General features: G+C 35.1%; 1 non-coding gene across 1 annotated transcript; it reads left to right on the plus strand.

Moving 5' to 3' along the window:
- The first annotated feature begins 1,418 nt into the window (after positions 1–1,418).
- Positions 1,419–1,525, plus strand: LOC114368810. The gene has a single exon (XR_003657424.1). It is a non-coding gene; the product is annotated as a small nucleolar RNA R71 (small nucleolar RNA).
- The last annotated feature ends 4,918 nt before the right edge of the window (positions 1,526–6,443 follow it).

Consider the following 6,443-nt stretch of genomic DNA (forward strand, 5'->3'; position numbering starts at 1 on the left):
ACCAGCAGGATAGGCAACACTTCTATTAGCTAAATGAATTACCACATCAGTTGACTGCAAAGGACCAAGAGATAGAGAATTAAAAATAGACAGAGGCATAACACTAACAGAAGCTCCTAAATCTAGCATGGCATTGTCAAACTTATTGTTCCCTATAATACAAGGTATGCTGAATGTACCTGGATCTTTACATTTTTCAGGGATTTGGGGAACAGATTTACCAATCAATGCGTGGACATTTTTGCCCATACTAATTCTTTCACTTCCTTTAAGCTTCCGCTTATTACCTCTACTTTTTTAAATGTTTCCAATATCTCCTTCTTTGCCTCTTCCATTTTTTTGTTGGAAATTGCTATTGGAGGGAATGGAAGAGGGATATGCTACTTCTGTAAATCAGAATTATCAGTGGAAGATTCACCTGCATAGAAATTGTTAGGTAACTTACTCTTTAAATTCTTGTCATCATCTTTTTCTGGAGTAGAGTGAAGTTGGGCAGGTTCATTTGCGGATGAGGAAGATGTTGCTGGTTGAGGTCCTTGACACTGCTTTCCTGACCTCAATGTAATGACACTCACATTTTTGGGATTCTGGACAGATTGAGAAGGTAATCTGTCAGAATTCTGGGACTGTTGTTGATTTAACTGTGTAGCCAATTGTCCCATTTAATTAGTTAAGCTTTGAATGGAGGCTCTGGTATCTTGTTGAAACTGCATGTTTTGCATAGTCATTTGCCTCACAAGTTCTTCAAGGGAAGATTGCGGAGAAGCCTCAATTGTTATCTGTTTCTGGGGTTGTTGTTGTGGTTGTTGTTGCTGCTGGATTGGGGCGGAATGTATGGTCTGCTTGGGTCAGCAACATTTTGAAAATAAGGTTGTTGTTGTGAAGGATTCGACCATCTAAGATTGGGATGATTCCTCCACCCGGGATTGTACCTGTTGCTGGAGAGGTCATAATTGTTCTGTTGTGGCTGATTTTGCTACTGAGGTTGAGGAGGTCTATTTTAGATGTTTGCAGCATAAGCTTCAAACTGTTCAATTGCTTCAGATTGTTTCACAAAAGGGCAAAGGTTTGTGTGGTGGTCGACAAAGAAGCATAAACCACAGAGTCTTGCGACAGGTACAGACTTCTAATTCAAGGCCAGCTGGGTTACCAGGTTAACCATGGCATCTAGTTTACCCTCAAGCTTCTTAGTTTCAGCTGATGAAGATGGATTCGTGACTACTTCATGCACTCTTCTAATGACAATAGCATCATTTCTGACACTAAACTATTGGGAGTTGGAAGCCATCTTCTCAATTAAATTTCTGGCTTCAGCAGGGGTTATGTCTCCAAGGGCTCCACCACTAGCAACATCTATCATACTTCTCTCCATGTTACTGAGTCCTTCATAAAAATATTGGAGAAAAAGCTGCTCAGAAATCTGGTGGTGAGGGCAATTGGCACATAGTTTCTTGAATCTCTCCCAGTATTCATATAAGCTCTCTCCACTGAGTTGCCTAATTCCTGAAATATCTTTTCTGATGGTCGTGGTCCTAGAAGCAGGGAAAATTTTTTCTAAGAATACTCTCTTGAGGTCATCCTAGCTCGTGATGGACCTTGGAGCAAGGTAATATAGCCAGTCCTTTGCCACTCCCTCTAAAGAATGAGGAAAAGCCTTCATAAATATGTGATCCTCCTAGACATCTGGGGGTTTCATGGTGGAGCAGACAATATGGAATTCTTTTAGATGTTTGTGCGGGTCTTCACCTGCAAGGCCGTGAAACTTTGGAAGCAAATGGATCAGTCCAGTTTTAAGAACATATGGGACATTCTCATTAGGGTATTGGATGCACAAACTTTCGTAGGTGAAATCAGGTGCAGCCATTTCCCTTAGAGTCCTCTCACAGTGTGGAGGTTGTGTCATGTTCTCAAAATGTTCAAAATTATAATGCTCTAAATCAGGATGCTCAAAATCACCACTAACAGAATAGTCAGAATGCTCAAAAGGTACAAGATGATGCCTAACTAATTTATGAAATGTCCTATCTATCTCAGGATCAAAGGGTTGTAAGTTAGATGGATTGCCTCTAGTCATACACTATATTCAGCATGCACAACTAGTTGCCTTCTTATGGAAGTAACAGTGTAGGTTTGAACTAGCTACCCTCAAATGATATCCAAATGACTTGAAATTTTGTGAGCAACACCCTAAAATCATGAAAAGATGGCACAAAGATTTTAAGGCAAAAATTCAAAGTCTAACTATGGAAGCTACCTAAGGAAAGTTTAGAAAAATAAAGCAATAAAACTTGAATAATAAAATAAAAAACTAGTAAACAGGCGATTTTGGCTAGCTAGAGACCTCAGCCAGCTTTTGGCAGGCTGCCGTAGTATGAGAAATTTTTTTCTACCCCAAATACATATATAATAATAGTCATTCTGATACTCGGAGCAAAAGTTATGGTCGTTTGAAGTTTTAACAAAAATCAAATTCACTACTTTTTTGGAACTTTCAAATCTGACCAAACTAAGGGCTCCAGCTATTTTTCCCACAAAATATGGATCAAAAGAACCAACCACACCAAAATTCAGCCAAAAATAACAACCCTAACTATCAAAACAAAAATCGTCAATTAAATTGTCAACAACAGTCACTAATTCAGTCGCTAAGGGATTTGCACTACTACTCTGTTTTTTAGATCAGCAAAAGTGGTCGCTAAATCCGTCGCAAAGCACTATTCACAACAAAACACAAAAACTGAAACAGGGGAAGCGCTAAACAGAAAAACTAAAACAAAACACCACACTAAACAAAATAACAAGACACTGAACAACACTAAAACAACACGAAAACTTAAAACAACTAAACATATGACACTAATCACTAGTTATTATGAACCTTTGGACCACTGCTCCCCAGCAACGATGCCAAATTTGATCGAGGTCATATCCGAATCAAATAAACATTAAAATGCAGTAACTAGAAAGTGATCCTAGGTCGTTTCCCAACGAGCAATGATAAACCAAATGTTCATAATAGATAGTAGGAAAATAGTAACAAATTGAGGGGTTGTTTGCCTTTGTAAATTAAACAGTGAATAGATGTGAATTATAAAATATCATAATTAAAACACGTTGCTTCCCCTTGATTCAAAAGCAAGTCTCTTATCCAAGGTTACGAGAGTTTATCCTTTATCAGTTCAACCACTTAATCACCCCCTAAATTAAATTACTAAGCGAAATTTAACATAAGGCATTCATTATGTGATTAAGCAACACATACACCAATTAATCATAAACGATCATTAAGCAAGAACGTAAATTAAGCGCAGAGACAATTAATCAAGCACTAAGCATGCATAAATTAATAACAACAAATTCAGAGTAATTAGTGAAGAGGAAAAACTGAACAGAATTTAATAGTAATAATAGAACCTCAAAGAGAACTGTGCTTTATCCTCAAGAGAAAACAATGCTGGAGACTTAGCCTTCCATTAATCAATAGAGAACGAAATAATAGATTGAAGAACGAAATTTTATTGCTGAAACGAAAAGTAAAAACTGGAATTGCAAAACGAAAATGTGTCTAAAAGAAGAAAAGCCTAAAACTAAAAACGAAAATAGGAGAGAGGAAAGAGAAGAGACTAAATTAGAACCTTGGTGTTGTTATATAGTTTTCAGCCCCAAAGCTTACAAATCTGTTTTAAGTCCAAGCCCATAAATAAAATAAAATGTAGACAAGAAAAGATAAGATAAAATAAAATCTAAATAAGATAAGATAAGATCTAGATGAAATAATATCTAGATTAGATAAAATCTAGATAAGATAAGATTTGATAAAATTGTCTGCTCTCTTCAAGTCGAAGCCCAATTCTGGATTCAAGACCAATTGCTTATAATTCTCCTGAAATTAAATTAAAAACACAAAATTAGTCCAATAGGCCCAAATGATAAAACTGCATAATTAATTTGACAATTAAGACTAATTAGTAATTAAAATGGTGCAAAAAGGGTTAAGAAATAGGAAAAAATAATGGGGGTTTCATGGTGGAGCAGACAATATGGAATTCTTTCAGATGTTTGTGCGGGTCTTCACCTGCAATGCCGTGAAACTTTGGAAGCAAATGGATCAGTCCAGTTTTAAGAACATATGGGACATTCTCATTAGGGTATTGGATGCACAAGCTTTCGTAGGTGAAATCAGGTGCAGCCATTTCCCTTAGAGTCCTCTCACGGTGTGGAGGTTGTGCCATGTTCTCAAAATGTTCAAAATTATAATGCTCTAAATCAGGATGCTCAAAATCACCACTAACAGAATAGTCAGAATGCTCAAAAGGTACAAGATGATGCCTAACTAATTTATGAAATGTCCTATCTATCTCAGGATCAAAGGGTTGTAAGTTAGATGGATTGCCTCTAGTCATACACTATATTCAGCATGCACAACTAGTTGCCTTCTTATGCAAGTAACAGTGTAAGTTTGAACTAGCTACCCTCAAATGATATCCAAATGACTTGAAATTTTGTGAGCAACACCCTAAAATCATGCAAAGATGGCACAAAAATTTTAAGGCAAAAATTCAAAGTCTAACTATGCAAACTACCTAAGGAAAGTTTAGAAAAATAAAGCAATAAAACTTGAAAAATAAAATAAAAAACTAGTAAACAAGCGATTTTGGCTAGCTAGAGACCTCAGCCAGCCTTTGGCAGGCTGCCGTAGTATGAGAAATTTTTTTCTACCCCAAATACATATATAATAATAGTCATTCTGATACTCGGAGCAAAAGTTATGGTCGTTTGAAGTTTTAACAAAAATCAAATTCACTACTTTTTTGGAACTTTCAAATCTGACCAAACTAAGGGCTCCAACTATTTTTCCCACAAAATATGGATCAAAAGAACCAACCACACCAAAATTCAGCCAAAAATAACAACCCTAACTATCAAAACAAAAATCGCCAATTAAATTGTCAGCAGCAGTCACTAATTCAGTCGCTAAGGGATTTGCACTACTACTCTGTTTTCCAGATCAGCAAAAGTGGTCGCTAAATCCGTCGCAAAGCACTATTCACAACAAAACACAAAAACTGAAACAGGGGAAGCGCTGAACAGAAAAACTAAAACAAAACACCACACTAAACAAAATAACAAGACACTAAACAACACTAAAACAACATGAAAACTTAAAACAACTAAACATAAGACACTAATCACTAGTTATTATGAACCTTTGGACCACTGCTCCCCGGCAACGATGCCAAATTTGATCGAGGTCGTATCCGAATCAAATAAACATTAAAATGCAGTAACTAGAAAGTGATCCTAGGTCGTTTCCCAACGAGCAATGATAAACCAAATGTTCATAATAGATAGTAGGAAAATAGTAACGAATTGAGGGGTTGTTTGCTTTTGTAAATTAAACAGTGAATAGATGTGAATTATAAAATATCATAATTAAAACATGTTGTTTCCCCTTGATTCACAAGCAAGTCTCTTATCCTAGGTTACGAGAGTTTATCCTTTATCAGTTCAACCATTTAATCCAACCCTAAATTAAATTACTAAGCGAAATTTAACATAAGGCATTCATTATGTGATTAAGCAACACATACACCAATTAATCATAAACGATCATTAAGCATGAACGTAAATTAAGCGCAGAGACAATTAATCAAGCATTAAGCATGCATGAATTAATAACAACAAATTCAGAGTAATTAGTGAAGAGGAAAAACTGAACAAAATTTAATAGTAATAATAGAACCTCAAAGAGAACTGTGCTTGATCCTCAAGAGAAAACAACGTTGGAGACTTAGCCTTCCATTAATCAATAGAGAACAAAATAATAGATTGAAGAACGAAATTTTATTGCTGAAACGAAAAGTAAAAACTGGAATTGCAAAACGAAAAGGTGTCTAAAAGAAGAAAAGCCTAAAACTAAAAACGAAAACAGGAGAAAGGAAAGAGAAGAGACTAAATTAGAACCTTGGTGTTGTTATATAGTTTTCAGCTCCAAAGCTTACAAATCTGGTTTAAGTCCAAGCCCATAAATAAAATAAAATTTAGACAGGTAAAGATAAGATAAAATAAAATCTAAATAAGATAATATAAGATCTAGATAAAATAATATCTAGATTAGATAAAATCTAGATAAGATAAGATTTGATCTAGATAAGATAAGATTTGATAAAATTGTCTGCTCTCTTCAAGTCCAAGCCCAATTCTGGATTCAAGCCCAATTACTTATAATTCTCCTGAAATTAAATTAAAAACACAAAATTAGTCCAATAAGTCCAAATGATAAAACTGCATAATTAATTTGACAATTAAGACTAATCAGTAATTAAAATGGTGCAAAAAAGGTTAAGAAATAGGAGAAAATAATGGCACATCACTTATCAATATTATATCATTAAAAATTAAAAAGTCAAATAAAATAAATCATTAAATAATATCATAATTTC

This window comes from Glycine soja, chromosome 1 (genome assembly GCF_004193775.1).
Source record: "Glycine soja cultivar W05 chromosome 1, ASM419377v2, whole genome shotgun sequence".
Taxonomy (NCBI): domain Eukaryota; kingdom Viridiplantae; phylum Streptophyta; class Magnoliopsida; order Fabales; family Fabaceae; genus Glycine; species Glycine soja.